General features: G+C 50.6%; 1 protein-coding gene across 2 annotated transcripts in view; it reads left to right on the forward strand.

Moving 5' to 3' along the window:
- Nucleotides 1–20,697, forward strand: part of KIRREL3 (kirre like nephrin family adhesion molecule 3) — a 378,874-nt gene that overhangs the window by 220,753 nt on the left and 137,424 nt on the right. The gene's annotated exons all lie outside the window — the stretch shown is intronic.

Genomic DNA, 20,697 nt, shown 5'->3' on the forward strand with positions numbered 1-20,697 from the left:
CACCTCCAGTGCTGGGGGCACTTTGGGCACCACGATATAAAAAAGACACGAAGCCATCAGAGAGCACCCAGAGGAGGCCATGAGGATGGGAAAGGATCTGGAGGGGCCCAGGAGCAGGTGAGGGCACTGGGATTGTTCAGCTGGAGCAGAGGGGATGAGGGCAGAGCTCAGGGGCTGCAGCTCCTCCCCAGGGCAGCTCTGATCTCTGCCCTGGGACAGGGACAGGAGCCAGGGCACGGCTGGGGCTGGGCCAGGGCAGGCTGAGATCAGGAAAGTTTCTGCCCCCAGAGGGTGCTGGCACTGCCCAGGCTGCCCAGGGAATGGGCACAGCCCCGAGGCTGCCAGAGCTCCAGGAGGGTTTGGGCAGCGCTGCCAGGGATGCCCAGGGTGGGATTGCTGGGGGGTCTGGGCAGGGCCAGGGGCTGCCCTGGGTGATCCTGTGGGTCCCTCCAGCTCAGGAGGTTCTGTGATTTCCTGATTCTGTTTCTCAGGTGCCAGTGCATGGGGGCTCCTCAGCCCCAGGTGCCAGGGTTCAGCTCAGCAGGGCCCTGGGGCAGCTCCTCCCTCCATTGCCCTGGCTCTGCTGCTGGGGGTGGCCATGCCAGGGGGATGCCGTGGTGATGTTGTGGTGATGTTGTGGTGATGTTGTGGTGATGTTGGGTGATGCTGTGGTGAGATCAGGTGATGAGACAGGGGCCGTGGTGAGGAGACAGCAGTGGCTGCTGTGGCAGGCAGCCCAGGGCATGTGCCACTGCTCTCTGGCCCCACTGCAGAGCACCCTGTCCAAACAGAGTCCCCTCCCTCCAAAGGCCCTGCAGGAAGGGTGTGGGTGTGGGCTTTGCTCCCAAACCCTGCAGGCTCTGCAGCCCAAGGTGTGGTGGGGTCTGTTGGCTGCCCTCCCTCAGGGCACAGGGGGTGTCTCAGTCCAGGTGAAAACACCTCTTCAACCAAAACAAATCTATTTCCTGGCCTGATGCTGAAGCACTAATTGAAGGATTTCAGTTGGTTTTGGATTTTATTTTGCTTCCTGGAGTAGCTGCTGTTTTTCCTGAGCTCCCAGCAGGATTTGCTGAGGAGTTTGCCATCCACAGCACCTGGATTTGATGTGTCCATAGCTGCAGAGAGGTGGGATTGGGATGCTCCCAGACTTGGAAGATCCCAGGGTTTGCTGTGATCTCTGTAACCTCTCCAAAGCTCTTGCTGAGTGCTGCTGCAGCTGCTTGGGTCACAGGGAGTTTTAAAAGGTTTCTGCAGGTTCAGGAGTGCACAGCTGAGAGCAGGCAATGGATGCTGCTTCCCAAATCCCTGCACTTCAGCTGCTGTGCAGCATCTCCCACTCATGGGGTGATGGCACAGCCTGGGGGCTTTTCCCTCAGAGCAGTGGGAGCATGGACTGTTTAACAGCACTTTTCTGACTGTTTCACATCCATTTTCTGACTGTTTAGCACCCTATTGTATTTGCAGGGAACCCCGTGGCAGGCAGGAATGATGGATCTGACTCCATGTTCTCAGAAGGCTCATTTATTATTTTATGATGTTATATTATATTAAAGAATACTAAACTAAACTATACTAAAGAATACAGAATACTAAATTATTAGTATTTAATATAATACTATATAATATTAAAGAATACTAAACTATTCTATACTAAAGAATACAGAAAGGACACTTACACAATGCTAAAAAGATAATAAAGAAAACTCCGTGACTCTCTCCAGAGCCCTGACACAGCTCGGCCCTGATTGGCCAAAGAGTGAAAACAACTCACCCCAGAATGCAATGGAACAATCACCTGTGGGTGAACAATCTCCAAACACATTCCACATCAGCACAGCACAGGAGAAGCAAATGAGATAAGAATTGTTTCCCTTTTCTCTGAGGCTTCTCAGCTTCCCAGGAGAAAAATTCTGGGCAAAGGGATTGTTCAGAGGAATGTGAATGCCACAACACCCCTTTTCTGACTTTTTAACATCCCTTTTCTGACTGTTTAACATCCCTCTTTCCCCCTCTTGGCACAGAACTTGTATCCAAATCCTCATTTTCCCTGGACTAGGACATTCACAACTTGTGTGCAGTAATTACACTCTCCATCGCTTTCCCATCAAGAAATAAATGGAAGAAAAGCACATCCCAAGGTAGCAGCACTGACCTTCATTTCAGAAGGTTAGTCACAGTCAGCTGGGCTATAATCCAGCCCTAAATTTACCCAAGACCTTGCTGTTCCCTCGGGCTGGTCACATGCTGAGATGGGGGTGGGAGGCTGATGGGAGAAGCACAAGTGCTCTGGGAGGTGTTTTCCATGGGAAAAGGTGGCTGTGAGGAGGGGCTGGGGGTGGATTTTTGGGGTCACTCTGCAGCAGGCAGTTCCTGATGTGTGTGGTGGCTTTGAGAGCAGGAAGGTGTTGGGGTTCCCCTGAGGTCAGACATTCAAAGTTCATTAATCCTGTTCTCTTCCGTGGCCTAGCAGGGCTGTGATGCTGCCTGTGTCTCCCCGAATGTCACCTTTGCCTGCTGATGATGGATAAACTTCTTTCCAAAGGCTTTCCCTAAGGTGTGGTGCCTGATGTAACTTTAAAAGTACATGGGCGTCCTTCACTCCGTCCCACAGAGCTCCAAGTGATGAAATCCTCCCACCAGGCTTGGCAGTACTGGGATAAACCTTGGGAAAGGTCAGCAGCTCTGTCCCATTCCCTCCAGCACGTTCTCACCAGTCTCAGCAGCCTGCTGCTGGCTGCAGACATGGGAATATTCCAGCCCATGGAATGCCAGGGAACGTGGTCACCAGTTTATTCCCCACTCTGCTACCCAGACCATTTAAATCTTGCTTATCTCTTTTAAGGCCTTCAGATGCCCCTGTGTTGTGTCTGACAGTCCAGGGAAAACCTTCCCTGCTCTGCTCTGATGCTGTGATGAGGGAGGTGCAGCATTTCTCCACGCTCCTTAGGGAACCTACCAGCCCTCCTTTACAAAGGAACTCTGTCTCCTCCTTCCAAGGAGGTGTCCTTCTGCCCAAGAAGGGGGTTTGGGGTCTGTGTGGGCTGTCCTCTGTGCCCAATCCTCCTTCCTTTGGCTGTGGAAGGGAGGGAGATGTTTCTGCCATTCCCTGAGGGGATGGTTACAGAATGTTGAGGTGAAAGACACTGTCTTGATCTGCTGTAAATCGAGCTGCATTCCTGCACCTCAGCTGCCCTGACACAATGTGCAGGGCAAGAACGGGATCCTGGCATCTTTATTATCCCTCTAGACTTGCTCTGCACCACTTGCTGTCTTTGAAAGAGGAGGAGTGGAAATAGATGGCCATGAGAATTGTGTTCAGCTATTTCATGAAAGTCATAATCATTTCTAATCTCAACGTGCAGGGACTACATCACATGGCTCAATCTGTCACCAAGATTGTCCTGCAGTTGCATTCAGCCAGAAGTAAAAACCCATCCAGGGACAGAAACACAGGAAATGAGTGTCTCTGGGGCTGGGCAACTTTGTGATGATGGGACAGCCCAGGTGCTGAGCACTGGTGGGTCATCCAAACCAGTCCTACAGATCAGAGATGCATCCCTGGGGTGGGAATGGAGGAAGGAGCAACTGCTCTGTGGAGTAATGACTTGCCCCAAGTGTAGATGGAGAAGGTGTTCCTTCTGTCCTCGCTGCCGGTGGGGCTGGCAGTGCAATTCCCTGTGGGATGCCCACAGCACTGGAGAATCCCAGCATGGTTTGGGTTGGAAGGGAATTTAGAGACCATCCCATTCCCCCCCATGCCATGGGCAGGGCCACCTCCCACCAGACCAGGTCGCTCCAAGCCCTGTCCAACCCAGCCTTGGACACTTCCAGGGATGAGGAGCAGTTTCCTCAGACAGCAAGTGAGTCCCAAAGAAGGGTATTTCATCTGGGCAGACGGCAGGGGGTGACCAGAACTCTGCTCATCTCCTCCCAAAGGAGCCCTGTGGATCCATCCCTCAGCATTCAGGGCTGGAGCTATGGGGGCAGCAGGTATTCCACTTGTGCCATGGAGTCTCTGTGTGTCTGTCAGGCTTTAATGCAGATTGTTGTCTCTTGTCCCACACCAGGAGGGCTGAGTGCCCTTGGTGATGGGATCTGCCTGCCCAAAGAGCCTTCAGGCCCTGGTGTGAGTGCCCTCATGTGCGGCAGGACTCTCCTCTGGGAAGTCCCTGAGCTGGCAAAAGGGAAGGACACTATTAGGGAAGTTGGAATCCCTCCAGCATCCGTGATCCTCTCATGTTTGTTCCCTGTGTGTTTGCCAAAAGCACCCTTATTTATTTCATCAGCTAAATGCTGCAAACCAGATGCCTGAGTTCCATCAAGGCATTTAATGATGATGATCATTGCTTCCCCTGATGCAGTGTCTCCTAGCGAGGACGATGCCACAGCAGTGCACAGCTGTTGACCAATGGGGGCCTGCCTGTTTTCTCCAGTGTTTTATGGTACTCATTTTTTTTTTTTTTCCTACTAGGCCTCCTTTTTTTTTCTCCTCTTTTTTTTTCTTTTTTTCTGCTGAGTTGCAAGAAGTTCTGAGGTGGAACGTGGCAGCTGTTTAATGGTGCAGGAAGGAGCCTGGCGAGGCAGATGAGCTCAGGGAGCGAGGAGAGCCTCCCGCTCCTCTGTAGTGCTGCAGAAAGTCTCCTGTGTGACACAAACATGGTCCCACATCCTCCCAGAAGCAAAAAAACGTTGTGGCTGCTCTTTCCCAGCTAAGCTGGGAGTAAATAACACAGATGAGTAAATAATACAGACTGGGCTGCACGAGGAGGCTTTGGCACAGCCAGAAGGGAAGATGGATCCCAAGGGGTTTGTTTCTGGTGCAGAGCCGTGTTTTTCCTTGGCTGGATGCACCAAGATGAGCTTGAGAGGACACGAGGCAGGGCACAGATGTTGGGAAAGGCACACAGGGATAACTTGGCACAGGAAAACTGCTCAGAGCCTGCATTTCCCAGCGGTGTGCTCGACTGCTCTGCTGAGCTGCTCTGCTGATCAGGATTGAGAACGTGCTGGGGACAGGTCAGGTTGCTTCATTTCATCTGGTGGCTCCACTGGGAAGGTGGGAGCAGGATCATGTCCTCACATCCCAAGGTGCTCCAGGATGGACCGGCTGCTGCTGCTGTCGAGCCAGGCAGAGGCACTCCCCAAAAGGAGATATCAGCCCTCAAGGCACTTCCTAAAGGTGATATCAGCCCTCAAGGCACTCCCCAAAAGGAGATATCAGCCCTCAAGGCACTTCCTAAAGGTGATATCAGCCCACAAGGCACTCCCCAAAAGGAGATATCAGCCCACAAGGCACTTCCTAAAGGTGATATCAGCCCACAAGGAAGATATTTTCCCAGTGACAGTGGTGAGGCACAGGGTGCCCAGAGGTGCCAGGGTGGGCACAGGGTGCCCAGAGCAGCTGTGGCTGCCCCTGGATCCCTGGCAGTGCCCAAGGCCAGGCTGGACAGGTCTTGGAGCAGCCTGGGACAGTGGAAGGTATCCCTGCCCATGGCAGGGTGGCACTGGTGGCATTTCCAGGCTGCTGCCATCCTACAGGAACCATACATGGCTCAATCCAGCTATGGTGCCACCTTCCTGCTGGGAAGTGCTGTGTAACTTCTGGAGGTGTCTTAAGATCTCTTTGGAGACAATTAAGAATTTCAGTGTTGCTTTGATATTTGAACAAAACACTGACACAACACACCAGGCTATTCAGGTTTGTTTTAACTTCCAGTTCAGTTTAAAAAAAAAAAAAAAGAGTATGAAATGAATTAGCAAATTATTTTGATTGCTTTGTTCATTTTTCCAGCGAGAAAGTTACCCACCTGGAAAATACTGACTGGCTGCAGGCAGGAGCAGAATTTATTCCCTGAGATAAATGGATCTGGGATAAAAGTCCCCTTTATTTTTTCATTTTAGCTGCAAAGGATGATATGCTTCTGTTCTGCTCTTTGTGCCCGAGATCAAATAAGAAGGAACTTTGCATAGGTGTGCCAATGCCTTTCAAGGGGAAGTTTCTCCCCCCACCCCAGCCTTCCTTTTTCTCCTGGAAGCAGCACCTTGGACTCGAGATGAGAGCAGTGTTTGACGTCCCTTTCACAGTGATGCCAGCATGACTCTGAATCCCAGAACTGGCACTCATTCTGCGTTCATCCCGTGTGCACAGGCTCTGATCTCTCTACCTTGGCCTTGTTTTATTCCCTTTTTTCTTCCTTTCTTTCCCCATTTCTTTGGAAAAGAAGGCTTTGTGGGAGAAGCTTTGTTTCATTTTCTGCGCAGGTCCCGAGGGGTGGCTGGCAGATCTCACATGCAGGGTGTCAGCTGCATTAAATGAACATGCTCAGATCACTGTAAATCCCTATTTACACATAATAAACACGAGGACATAAAACACAGAGGAAATAATACATTATTGATTGCAGCAGTGGCATGTAATGTCCTTTGAAAGGCGGGTGGTGCTTGCCCATCCATCAACACTCCGAACGTGGATCCTCCTGCTCCTTGGGAATTCAGGGCAGGACAGCTCCGTGTGCCTGGCTCCCCTGGCTCCCTGGGAGAGAGGATGGGCAGGAATGGGGAAATGTGGCTCAGAGCTGTTGGCAGATAGAACAGCAAAAGGAGATATCAGCCTACAAGGAAGAAGTTTTGACAGTGACAATGATGAGACCCTGGGTGCCCAGAGCAGCTGTGGCTGCCCCTGGATCCCTGGAAGTGTCCAAAGCCAGGCTGGGCAGGGCTTGGAGCAACCTGGGACAGTGGGAGGTGTCCCTGCCATGGCACAGGGTGGCACTGGATGGGCTTTAAGTTTTCTTCCAACCCAAACCATGCTATGGAATTTCCCCAGTCTGCAGCCCTGTCTTTTGGCACATTGGAATTTTCCTTTAGGCAAGAAGGTGCTTGAAAAAATTTTCTTTACACGTGCAGCCAGAGCATTCAAATCTCATTGTCCTTCCCTCTCGGAGCAGACAATACCTCCCAAAAGGAGTGGGTTATGTGCAGGATGCCCTGGCCATGTCTATATGTGAGCAAAACGAAAGCTTGGTACAACACCTAGGGAGGGCAGAGTCAGTTATTTTTTGGGATTGGGAAGGATGGCTCACAAGCCCTGACAGCACTCTTACGGCTATCAGTCGGATGCACTCCAATACAAAAAGTGTGGTGGTATTTTCTCTGTGTGTATGACTTTTTGTTAGGTTTTGTGTTTGTTTTTTTTAAAAATGGTGATGTGCTCACCACCTGAGGTGCCCTATCAGCATCACTGCCCTGGCACTCGTGTTCCAGTGATGAAGAGCAATATTTTGATGGTTGCAGAAATTGTAGGTGATGATTTCTTCCTTCTCAGCAGCAGGCACCATTCCTCATCTCCCATGCGATTCATGAAATTCATTCCCTTGTTTTATCTCTGGCTGAGGTTGCAAGCGAGAGAGGTCGGTGAGGCTTGACAGGCATTTGGAATAGGTTTTGTTGGGTTTAAATGAGTTGAGAGTTCAAAGCCAGGCAGGTAATGGAGCGGTTCTGTTCCCCTTGTTCACTGTGAGAGGATTGCAGGCCCTGCTGCTCCTCTCAGCTCTGCTTCAGAGGCACCTGCTCCAGTCAGGAGAACCCTGAGGTGCAGCTGGAGGGAGGGGTTGGAGGGAGTGCAGGACAAGGGGGAATGGCTTCACACTGATGGGGGCAGGGTTAGTATGGATATTGGTGATGCCTCAGGTTTAGCTTTTTAGCACATTCTGTGCTGCTTCAGTGTGTGGGTCTGGGCTTCATATTATGGGATGGTGAGCTCTCTTCTCAGAGCAGGGAGACAAAACAATTCCTTCTCCAGCTGGGGACCAAGGACAAATGATCCAAATCTCAGGCCCAAGAGCTCAAACAACGTGGGCTGGAGAGAGAAAAACAAGAATGGACTTCATAACTTAAAGCTATAATTGGACAATTAATTCCAATATGCAAATGTAGCAGAACTTATAAAAGTGAGAGACCCTGTGACCGGGCATTCCTTTTGTGACCATTTTGGTTCATCTTGGGTTCCTTTTGTGACCATTTTGGTTCATCTTGAATGTAGCCCTGGCTGGGCTCTTGTGCTGCCCAAGGTGAATCCATTGAGGCCTTCTAATAAATCCTTACTTTATTCTTTAGCTCCATCTAGTCTCTGTTCCAAGTCAGCCTTCACAAAGCATCATTGAGAAGAAATCCTTCCCTGGGAGGGTGGGCAGGCCCTGGCACAGGGTGCCCAGAGCAGCTGTGGCTGCCCCTGGATCCCTGGAAGTGTCCAAGGCCAGGCTGGAAGAGGCTGGGAACAACCTGGGATAGTGGAAGGTGTCCCTGAGGATGGAATGAGATGATCTTTAAGGTGCCTTTCAACCCATCCTTTTCATGGTTCTAAAGAGCACATTCATGAAATGTGGATAACTTGACTCTGCACATGGGAGAAGCTTCCCATCCCACAAGCTGCCCCAGCCTTGGATCTGAGCTGTTTACTCACTCGTGGGAGCTCTGCAGTGAAAACATATTAAAGTTCTCTTTTCCTGCAGCTTTTTTCCTCCAGGTATTTAATCTTAGTTTACAGATGAAATGTGCAGTGGAGAAAAAGATGCTAATCACACAGTTGTTGCACTCTGCTCCAGTCATTGAAAAATTTATTACCATCTGTCCTGGACTGGACAGGGCTGGAGCATCACGCTGCTAACAGCTTTGGGGCAGCAGCAGAGAGACCCAACATCTCATCAGGGCACAGCCTGAGCCCCTGGGGCCACCAGAGACCTTGCAGGGGGTGGTGCAGGAGAGCTGCACTTCCTAATCTGCTCTTGGCTCAGCTCAGAGGTAAGAAAGGTCCAGGCTGGGCTGGAAGCTTCCAGCACTTGGCTGTGAGTGACACCAGCAGCTTCCTGGTGTTTTATGGTCAGAGGAGATTTTTATCAACCATTTGTCAACACTCTCAGGCACCTGGTGGGATTCTTGGGGTGTCCTGTGCAGAGGCAGGAGACCAACTCAATCCTTGTGTGGGTCCCTTCCAACTCAGGATATTCTATGATTTAACTACTTAGCTCTTCCACTTTTTTTAGCCAGCTGTTGAGGTGTCATTATTTCAGTCTCCCAGATACATCATTATGTACCTCCCTAACAGGTCCCTTCCCTGGCTGTAACAGGGCACGTGGCTTTACATGATCAAGTTCTGAAAGGCTTTTCTAAACGCAGAGCAGAAGGCGAGGTCAGAAATCAGACCAGAAATGGGATTTCTCTGGCTCCCAAAGAAAGGTGTTTGGCTGTGCAGCTTTCTGAGCATCTTGTAAAATCAAACTGTCTTGGAAGTAAAGTGATTTGATTTTTGGCCTGTCTCTGCCCTCAGTGGATTATTGGACTTACAGTTCAGAAGGACTCAAACTGCAGCTCCTGTGATGCATCTTAAATATAAGATTTTCACTTGGCTTTTTGCAAGACCAATGTTTCTTCCTGGCAGATCCTCCTGTAACTGTATTTCCCCTCCAGCGCCAGCAAGCCCAGCAGAATCTTGGAGCACACAACCATTCCATAAAGTCCCTCTCCTGTGGCTGTGTTTGCTTATGTCTCTCTTTTTTTTTAACTTGGACTGTTTTCATAAAACCTCACACCTTGAAGAACCCAAAACTGCTGAGCAAGGAAATAATCATCAGTGGTGCAAGGAGTGCTCATGTCTCTCCTGCAGCAATTAGCAAACCTTAACGCAGGCTTGGCTCTCTTTCCAATTAAACCCTGGCAAGCTGGAATGCACGATGTGCTAATGAAATGGGGAGTTTTGGAGCTCCTCTGCTGGCTGTTTGGAGGATATGGGAGCTTTAGGCTGGCTGGCTGAAACTGAGCCATTGAAAGTAATGGGCTGGACAATCTCACCCCATTACTTTTAATAGGATTGAGAGAGAGCACGGGGAGCAGCACTGGGGGAAGCAGGGGAGTTGTTTCCACAGATCATCCAAGTTATGGCCAACGCTGGGAAAATGCCCCCCTGGCTGCAGGAGCTGTGTGCAGTGACAGGGCTTGGCAGGGAGGCAGCAGGGAAGGAGCAGGGAAGGCGCATAAAGGCACCAGTGCTGCGAGTCAGCCCTGAGTGGGGGCTGATTTGGGTCAGGGCACAAGGTCCTTTTGCTCCTTTGGTCACAAGGAGGGGAACTGCTGGGTGGGAGAGATCCCACTGCTGGGTGGGGGAGATCCCACTGCTGGGTGGGAGAGATCCCACTGCTGGGTGGGGGAAATCCCATTTCTGGATGGGGGAAATCCCATTGCTGGATGGGGGAAATCCCACTGCTCAGTGGGGGAAATCCCATTGCTGGATGGGAGAGATCCCACTGCTGGGTGGGAGAGATCCCACTGCTGGGTGGGGGAGATCCCATTGTTGGGTTGGAGAGATCCCATTGCTGGGTGGGGGAAATCCCATTTCTGGGTGGGGGAGATCCCACTGCTGGATGGGAGAGATCCCATTTCTGGGTGGGGGAGATCCCACTGCTGGATGGGAGAGATCCCATTTCTGGTGGGGGAGATCCCACTACTGGATGGGAGAGATCCCACTGCTGCGTGGGGGAGATCCCACTGCTGGGTGGGGGAAATCCCATTGCTGGGTGGGAGATCCCTGCTTCGTGCCTGCTTTGGTCCCTCCCTCACACCCATCTTCCCTGGTTTACCTTCCTGCCCCTGACCTGTGCTAATTGCACCTGCAGAGGTGGAAGCAGGGTTTAACTGGTGTGAACCACAATGATTTCAGCTGAGGCAGCTGAGCATGGCTAGCAGGGTTTGCATGGAGATCCAGCTTGTGGGACCAGTTGCAGAAATCATGAGTTTTCAGGTCAATTAAGAAACCTCTCTCGAAAGGGGAGAGGGATGGTCATGAGACACAAATATCACTGGAGTAAAGATTTCGGCTGAATGCTGCAGCCTGATGTTGTTGTGGCTGCTCAGTGTCTCTGGTGTCCTCTCTGGAGCTGGGCAGGGCGAGCAGTGCCAAGGCAGGGTGAGCTGAAGGACCCCAGCCTGAGGGCACTGCTGTGGATGCCTGCATGGCCTGGGGGATGCTTCTGTTCCTTGGACATGGAAGGAGCAGGGTCTGGACAGGGCAGCAATCAGCCTCCCACAGCCTGAGATTGCCCACTCACTTTCCTTTCTCCTCCTGCTGAGAGTGGCCAAAGCCTTCCCTGCCAGCGCCTTGAACCTCAATACCTCAATCAAAGCAGATTGGTGGTGATGAGATAATCCCTTAAATCTTATGGCTTTCTCCCTCTCCCTGTAATTGGTGCCTTGTTCCTTGGTGGAGAGTTGGGACCTGTTCCCATGCTGCCCCCTCCATTTAGCACCACAGCTCTTCCAGAAAGTTTGAACAGAAGGGGAGGAGGAGGGACTGCAGCAAATGCACCTCCAAGTGGGATTAACCTGGAATTGCTTCTTCCTTGGCCAGTTTACTCATCTGTGAGGGTTGGGCGACACTACCACAAGGTTCCCCAAGCTGTTTAGGAACCTCAGCTCCCGTTCAAATTCCTGGGAAGTAATTCAAGTTTGGATATCTGAGGAGGAAATGGGGATTAACCTGTGTCGTGGGTCTGCCCTAAGATAACACATGCACGTCATCTTGGAGAGGAGACAGCACAGCAAGGACTGGTCACAGCAGGTCTCCTGCCCCTTCCCACCTCACAGGCAGGAAGGCAGCTAAAAGAGATGGCTGAAAGCTGCCAAGGAGAGGAAAAATGAAATAGAAGCTGAAGATCAGAAATATTTTTAAAACGCCTGAGATGCAGAAGAATTGCAGCCGTGCTGTGAGGTAACCAGCAAATAGAATTTAATTATACAATACACAGGGGTAATGGAGCTTGTGAGGCTGGAGTGTGATTTCCCAGTAATAGGAGGACAGCAGGGATCCCTGCTTGGGCTGTGTGTGTGTTCACAGAGAGCAGGACGGTGCTGCAGTGCTTTCCCTGCCTCAGAGGGGAGGGGAGGCCCACAGCTCCTCCAGCTTGGACCAGCTGGGCTCTTCTCGGGGTGGCCAGCACGTGCAGCCTTTGGAGCAGCTGGGCAATGGGATTCAGGGCCAGCAGGATCTGGGGCACATGGGCTGAAGGCAGTGGCTGAGGTCAGGCAGAGGAAAGCTGTGATCCCAGCACATCTCTGAGGGCAGAAGTGGTTTGTGCTTCCCAGTGCTGCTGTCCATCTTCCAGACTCGTAAGAAGGATGGCTTAGGCAGAAACACGTCCAGGGTGGGAGCTGTGAGGAGCCATTGTTGATCCAGAGCACGGCTATAGATGTGACCTTTACGGTTCTGCGGGTTTATTTTTGTTATTTTTCTCTCCAGCTTATCCACAATCTGTCAGAGCAGCGTGGGGACTTCCAGGGTTTATTGCACAGTGTTTCCATTGCCATGTTCTCCTCCCAGTTGAGCTTGTTTTATTGTGCTGGATATTCACCTTAGGGGGTTGGTTTGTTTGTTTGTTTGTTTGTTTGTTTGTTTGTCTGTTTGTTTTTACAAGGTGCTCTGGGTGGGGAGTGAGGCAGGGACACTCCTGCTGTTGTGTGAGCTCTAGACTTGCATGCAAATGTGGCTCTTTGAGTGACAAACAATGTTATTTACTCCACCATGAGATGTTCCCACCAGGCCCCAGGATAATGTGCTCTGGCTGTGGCTGATGTTCCTTGGACTGGGGAGGGACACACGGGGGTCCTTTGGCAGGAGCAAGGAACAGTGCTGGGGCTTTCAGTGAAATGAGAAGCCCCAGTGAAAAAAGGCCTTCAGAGAAAACACTGCACTCCTAAGGAATCAAAATGTGTGGATTTTTTTTTTCTCCCTGTCAGTTTTGTTCTGAGCTGGTTTTAGACCATCTCAGAGTCTCTCAATCCCTGCTGTTGAAAGCCCTCCCAGGAGCACATCCTGATCCAATCACTGGAGATGGAACAGGAAGGCTCAGCACAGCTTTAGACCAGCTGAACCCATCTCCCAAACACCCCTTTCCCTGCAGCCCCCCCAGTTCACACAGACCCCTTGTGCTGCAGACTCTGGGGCTTTTCCAGTCTCTGGGCCATGTCCCCATTAAGGCATTTGCTTTCCCTGGAGAGCTTTTATTTAGTGGAAGGGGTGCTGCAGAAAGCTGGGATGGATTTCACATGTGGAGGGTGGGGTCACTTTTCTGCTGTCTGGGGTTGAATGTGCATCTCCTGGGTTTGGTGGGGTGGAAGAAGGTGGGTGGAGGGGATATGTGCCATTGCAGCCCTTGCCAGCCAGGTCCACAAGTCCCTGCAAGTGCAGGGCTGAGCTGCCAACAGAGCATGGGGGAAAGTGACAGCCAGCCCAGGGCCATCCCAGCCCTTGGCTGGAGCAGAGCAATTCCTGGAGGAGGTGGAGTCAGACAGGGTGAAAGACACTGCCTGTTCCCCTCTCCCGCCCTGGCCATGGAGGTGCAGCATGGAGCACATGGATCTGTGTGGGCTGAGGAAATCAGCCACTGCAGCGAGGCCAAGACAGATTTGCCCAACACCTGGCTGCCCTGCCCTGTCCCTGGCTGCCCTGCCCTGTCCCTGGCTGCCCTTCATGTCCCTAGTTGTCCTGCCATGACCCTGGTTGTCCTGCCCTGTCCCTGGTTGCCCTGTCCTGTCCCTGGCTGCCCTGCCCTGTCCCTGGCTGCCCTTCATGTCCCTAGTTGTCCTGCCATGACCCTGGTTGTCCTGCCCTGTCCCTGGTTGCCCTGTCCTGTCCCTGGCTGTCCTGCCCTGTCCCTGGCTGTCCTGCCCTGTCCCTGGCTGCCCTGACACCTCCCCAGAACCAGCAGATCCTGTCAGTTCAGATCTCCTACTGGTGGGACAACACGGATGGTGATGTGTCCTGGTTTCAGGGGCTGACCTGGGCAAACACTAGGAGAGACTGGGGAATGCATGGGCAGGTGCTTGCCTGTTGCTTTAATTTCCCTGGAAGGCTTGTTCCAGCCCTTCCTGCAGCAGCTCACTGCACTCAAACAGAACATTTGAAGACCTGGCTGGAGCAGCCAGTACAATGGGCTGGAGTGAAGCAGGTTCATCCCCCTGGGAGTGCAGGTCAGAGCCACCAGCAGGGGACTTGGTTGACCAACTCAGGAACCTCACAAAGGAGGATCTGAGCTCCAGGGCTGCAGCAAGGCCAGGAGCACCAGAGGGGCTGAGCCAGGCTAAGCCAGAGCAGCTCTTGAGAAGTACTCCAAAACTTGTGTGAACTGGGGGAAAATGCTGGAGCTACAGCTGCATCCTGTGAGATTGTGGAAGGAAACACTGACCCCACAAGAGTGGAGCCTTCAGAAGGGGGGTAAGGAAGGAGCAGGTGCAACCCAAACTCCCATGGGACTGCTAATTGAATTTGGGATCATGGGCAGCCCCACCAGCCTTTTCCAATGCCTGGGTGTGCTTTTTGCCATGATTCTCTGACTGTGTGGCGTACCCAACCCAGCTCTCAGCAGTGCAAACAGGAGTGGGTTTGATATTCAGTAGTGAAAAAAACAGATTGTTTCTACATAACCTTTTATTTGGTTTTCTTTCAAATAAAACCCTGTGTAGGAGTTATAACTTTTATAGTAAGAAATACAGCAAAAATACCTTTTCCTGCACATGAGGTGTAGTTAAGCTGTGGAAGTTGCTGCCCCAAGGTCTTAGCAAAGCATTTTGGACAATTTGACCAGGGTAAACACACGTCTGTGCACACAAAGCTGTGAAAGCTGTTTGTGTGGGAGGGTTCAAGTACCAACAGCCACCTTAGTCTGGGGTGAATTGTTTTTCCTACTGCAGCTCCATCAGATTTCTTAACTTCAGGAAAAGGAAAAAAAATAATGCAAAGAATGACTGGATTTGAGGTTTGTGAAGATTCTTCTTCACTTGTCAGATGCTCCCCAAATTGGACATGTTTGTGAGAGGTTCAGAAAAAGTGCATCAGCCATGAAGGGCTGGGGAGGAGAGTGGGGAATACAGACAGATTCAGTTCTGAACTTTAGGGACCAAAGGCTCTGTGTTGCCACTAGAGAAAAAAGCCTCTTCAAAACACTCCAGTGCTGAGTTACAACTTGGAGGTGCCTCTTTTCCCTTCATTAGCCAGGGAACACAGGGATATCATTCTCTTTGCTCAGCAGCACAAATCCCTCTTCTTCCTTTCCCCTTCTGCCAGTTGTGTTTCCTGCTAAGAACAACTTTTAATTGTCTGGTACCAGGGTAGAGCTTGTTCCTGGCAAGAGCTGCCTCCTGGGTGTTTTCTGCTCTTCCTCTTGAAGCTTCCAGTGCTGATGCCTTTCAAGGCACCTGGAAAGCTGAATTCCAATATTCAAGGCATGTACCTGTCCAAAGTTGTTTGTCCCAAAAAATGCCCTCCTGGGTCATGGAGACCCTGGTTTTCTAGTGAGTTGAAAGAGGCATAATGAAAATCAGCACATCCAGGCTTTCCTGTCTTTTTCCATTATGGTTTTTAACCCAAAAGAAATGTTTGAGAGAAGTTTTAAGGATCCTCCAGACCTTCACCCTTCAAATTCCCAGTAGGGACAGCAGCCCTGGCACTGGTTTGTGCTGTTGCTGTTCCCAAATGCAGGCAGGTGCCTCTCCAGTGGTGTTTAAGGCAAATTTAGGTCTTAACAGAGGTTCTGCACAGGGCTTCAGTTTTGGGGAGTTTTCTCTCGCTGTGCAAAGTTGAGCTGTCCTCTCCAAGGTCTCCACCCTGTACAGCAATAGGAGAGGAGACTGGAATGATAAATTCTTCATCCAGACCTGGCTTCTGAACAGGGACAGTTTCCCACAAGCCCTGTGGATGTCCTCCTCTCTTTGCAGGTCTATGGGAGAATAGCCAGTTGTGTTTTCCATCTCGGAGCAATGAGCTGGCAAACATCTCTGCCCCATCTGTTTTCTTTCATTGATGGATTCTTTAAAGTCAGATTGTGGTCCCACAGGGACACACTCAACTAATCCTCTGCTTTTAAGATTTTATTTGTGCAATAAATGGATGACAAGGTGGTTTGCGAGTACATAATACAATAAATGGGTTTATAAATGCAACTTTTTTGCAGAGCACTGTAGAATAAAATACAATACCACTCCAGCATTTAACACTGATCTCTGCTTCATTCATATTTCAAACAGCAATGTGCCCATTTTCTCATCTGGGAAGCCTCTTAGGTTTTTTAATACATTTTTATAAATTAACCAGGCACAGATTTAATAATAATGTGAATTTGTATGGCTTTTTTCCTCTCTGAAGATCTTAGATTGCTCTGCAGACTTTACAGTGTAATATAGGAATTCTGTGCCAAAGGATCTGTTTGCTCTCTGCCAAAGGGCAGCAGGAGTTTGGATGGCTCAGGAATGCTCGTGGATGCAAATGACATCCAGGGGGGAAGCTTGAACCCAGCACTGATGGCAGGAGAACTTGGAGGAAAGGTGCTCCATGGCTGCCCAGGGCAGAGGCCTCTGAAGAAGAGGTTACAGGGATGTTTGGGATGGTTCAGAGCCTGGGAATCAAAATGATGAAAAACAAAGAAAATGCTCCTTCACCTATTTCTTCAAACTTTTGGGATGCAGCATCCCCAGACACAGTGAAGCCAAGAGCATGGAAAACCCTGGGAGACCAGGCTTTTCTGTCCATATTGCTTCTTTACCAAGGCACCCATGTACAGCAGGCAACTGTACCCACCAGGACAGGAACTCCTAAGAGGGAGGATGAGGATTCTCCATCAAAATCTCTCAGATTTGGTCAGGTAGGATCTTCTTGCTGGCCAACGTGGGAATGTGTCTAGCTTCTTTCCTTGCGAGAAGTTCATGCTCTTTGAAGAACTCCCAGCTGAATTCTTTGCTCCTGGGATCCCCAGGTGAGATAAGGCTTTTCCAGCCCTCTGCCTTGCCCAGTTTCCACATTTTAGTGTCACTGACAGTAGGATATCTACCCTGGAGGTTGCCCATTCCCCATCTCAGAAGGTAGAGTTCAACTCATGGGTATAACAGGCAATCAGAAAAAATATTTACAGGTAGCAAATTACCATCACTGTAGAAGGAAAACATGACAAAATGGAAACGTGATATTTATGTTAATACAAAGTTTTAAAAATTTAATTTTAGAGACCAGCTGTTTCTGCTTCTCTTATAAGAGTTTAATTGGTATATAATAGCATAGTTAATTAAATACAAATCAATAGTTTAAACCAGCTAATTGATATTTAATATGTATGGGAAAATATAACTTAGTTGTAATATCATTAGCTCAATATTAAATAAGCAATGGAATTGCAATTATGCCTTTACAACGATTATAAAGTTTATCGTTCTTTAATAAACTTGCAATTAGACAGGGTGAGCTGAAAAATTATTAAACAGGTATTATTGGGCTATTAAATGTTTATTATCATTCCTGGTGGGATGCAGCTACACAATAGTACATATTATGATTATGTTAATAAACCCTTATTACAGCTTTGCAGCTTTAGCCTTTAGTGCACCGGTGGTCTGATATTTCCTTCCCTGAGTGGTGAGGGAAGGAATTGCCTTGAAATTGAGAAAATAAATGCCATACAATGAAAGAACTGAGGAAAAAACAGAAGTAATCTGTAGTTTGGGCCAGCACTTTCTTCCTAAGCATCTTTCCCCTCTATTTCCCAGTTTGAGGATCCCTTTCTCCAAGACTCCAAGGTCTTGTTTCTTTTAATCAGCTTTTGCTTCATTGTCACTGAAAATTTGTGGTTTGAAGTTGCTCCTGCTTTGCCCAGTGAGTGGCTCTTCTGCCAGCTTGGGGGTGAATTAATGCAGGTGCTTCTGAGACAGTGGAAACCATGGTTCTGCTGGTTGTTTTGCAGCCAGGATACCTTAGCTCCCACTTCATCACAGTGCGTGGGACAACCGGCTGTAACTACTTTTGTCATGCTGAGAAATTCAATTCTCATCACAAGGAAATGGATGGGATTGATTTGGGGGAGATGGGGACACACAAGGGTTAAAACATTCTGGTTTTGGTGTGTCTCAGCAGCCCCCCTAAAGCCAAGACATTTAAAATGCTGCATATCTGCTTAACTATTTAAGCTTTAGGTAGCCACTAAAAGCCAAAATGGTGAGACATCCTTAGGCAGCAGAATCATCTTGAAGTCTTTTACCTTTCAAAGGTGCTCTCAAGTATTTAAAGGTGCCTTTAGCTATAAAGATTTTTGCATGTTCTCACAAATTTATGGTATGAATTATTATAATGCAGTGCTTTTGTACAGCTCCTTTCATCATGGGATATCAAAGTGGTTTATAAGTGTTAATTATAGCACCCCGTGGGGAGGCAAACGGGAGACAGGCACCCACAGCAGCCTGCTGAGCCAGGCTGCAGAGAGGCAAGAGCCCACATTTCACTGGGATCCAGCTCAGCCTCCCTCCCTCTCTGAGGGCTCAGCTGGGCTGGGACCTGTGGGCAGCACAGCCATTGCCTGGGGCTGGAGCCCCTGCCCACAACCCCCTTTTTGGGAGCTTTCTGCTCCCTGCAAGGGGAAGGTGAGAGTTGGACACCTGAGTGCTGGGGTTGTCCCAGGACACTGCAGCTCCTGCTGCCCTCAGTGCTGCCCTGGCCCAGGGTGCTCCGGGGCCACCATCATCAGAAGGAGCTGGAGCTGCTGGGGTGACTCCAGAGAGGCCCCAGAGCTGCTCCAGGGCTGGAGCCCCTCCACTCTGGAGCCAGGCTGGGAGAGCTGGGGGTGCTCACCTGGAGAGGAGAAGGCTCCAGGGAGAGCTCAGAGCCCCTGGCAGGGCCTGAAGGGGCTCCAGGAGAGCTGGAGAGGGACTGGGGACAAGGGATGGAGGGACAGGACCCAGGGAATGGCTCCCACTGCCAGAGGGCAGGGATGGATGGGAGATTGGGAATTAGGAATTGTTCTCTGTGAGGGTGGGCAGGCCCTGGCACAGGGTGCCCAGAGCAGCTGGGGCTGCCCCTGGATCCCTGGCAGTGCCCAGGGCCAGCCTGGGCAGGGCTGGGAGCAGCCTGGGACAGTGGAAGGTGTCCCTGCCATGGCAGGGTCCTTAAGGCCCATTCCCATCCAAACCATTCCATGATCTTGGTGATGTTTGTGCTCATGGTGTGGGCAGGGGTGGCAGGCCCCCTCACCCCAGGTGTGTGTCCAGGAAAACCCAGCCAGCATCCACTCACAGGCCCCGTGTGCACGTCTGAGCAAGCAGAGCTGGCTTGCTCAGCTGCACTGTGGGCTCTGCTGCCTTGTCTGACACTAATCTAATTGTGTTGTTTTAATTACTTTGATACCTTGGTGCTCGTTGGAGGCTCAATAGCAATCGATGTGGTTTTGTTTTCCTATCAATAAAGACATAAAGGCTCTCACCTGCTGGGCTGGCTCTGTGCTGTCGGCCCCAGGGGCCCCTGGCAGGCTCAGGGCTCTCCGGGCACACAGAGTGTGTGTCCTCACAGGATCCTCCCAAGGTCAGCAAGGTCTTATCGATCCTCCTTATCAGCCAGGGCTGAGGGAGGCAGCCTGAGCTGGCTGTCCCTGCAGTCAGAGGCATCCAACTCCCTGCAGGCCGACACCTTTCTGGGTGTGTTTGTGGCTGTGCACTTGGTGCAGACCACGGTGGAGCACATAATCTCTGTTCTGGAGAGCAGAAGAACTGGTTTCCACCATCAGACCTGGACAATGGCTGCTCATTACTCCTTCCTGCCAATTCAAGAAACCACTGAGAGTTCTGGTGGTTGAGTCATCTGCCCTGATCTTTAGACATCTTCACCTGGGTTAGTCACCACCTTTTATGTCCAATGAAGGAGTTACAAGCACCCTCAAAGAAATTCTGAAAGCTGGAGTCACATTCTGGAGATGCCTGTTTCTCTCTGGGGCATTCCCTCCAGGACAAGGCAGATTTAGGGGAGCAATTAAATTTCAGCTTACTCTGATTATTTTAAGAGACTTGCCTTTGTCTGATCATCAGCCTCAGTGGATTGACGTGTGTGATTTGTTTTGGTTAGGTGCTGATTCCTCCCTGATGGGAGCCTCAGGAACAGGGGCCTCCTGCAAGGTGGAGCCCTGTATAATGCTAGAGAAAGTGCTCTAACTGGGCTTGTGTGTGGCATCAAAAGAAGTCTGGTTTTTCCTAGGTTTAGGCTCCAACTCTGCCTCATACTGTGCACAAGAGGAGGATGTAACCGCTCTGCTGGGATGCCGTGGCAGCGAGCACTGCTAGGGAGGGATTCTCTATGTCTGGGTCTATACCCACGTGGATCTGGGGATCTTCCCTCATCACATCACACTTCCCTCTTCCTCTGGACACGATCCAGACCTGCGATTCAGTTTGCCTCGTGGCACTGAAAGCCGAGCTTGCCAGGCAGGTCCTGCTCCGCTCTCCAGCCTCTGGTCCCACCACGTCCCTTCCTGCCAGCGAGGAGCGGCACAACTTCCCTACGGAGGGGCTCCGCACAGTCCACAGCCATATTAAGTAAACATCAAAGGGGCTTTGATCAGCGGGGCTCTGCAGAGCACAGAAGCCCCCGAGGAGCTCTGCAGGTCCGCAGGCAGCGTTGGGGACATGGTACCTTAATTTTCTGCACTGTGACACAGGAGAATTTGTTTGAAGAACAAGAGCTCTCTGCCTCTCTGAGATGCGCACGGGGAGAGCGCCTGAGCTCGCAGCCTCCTTCTGGAAAAACCCACGCTCAGATCTCTCTGTTTGTTACCAAGAGTCAAAAAGCCCCATTAACAAATCAAGGCATCAAAGGCCTGTGCCTCCTCAGACTCTAGCACTCTCCTGCTC

The sequence above is a fragment of the Serinus canaria genome, chromosome 24 (genome assembly GCF_022539315.1).
Source record: "Serinus canaria isolate serCan28SL12 chromosome 24, serCan2020, whole genome shotgun sequence".
Taxonomy (NCBI): domain Eukaryota; kingdom Metazoa; phylum Chordata; class Aves; order Passeriformes; family Fringillidae; genus Serinus; species Serinus canaria.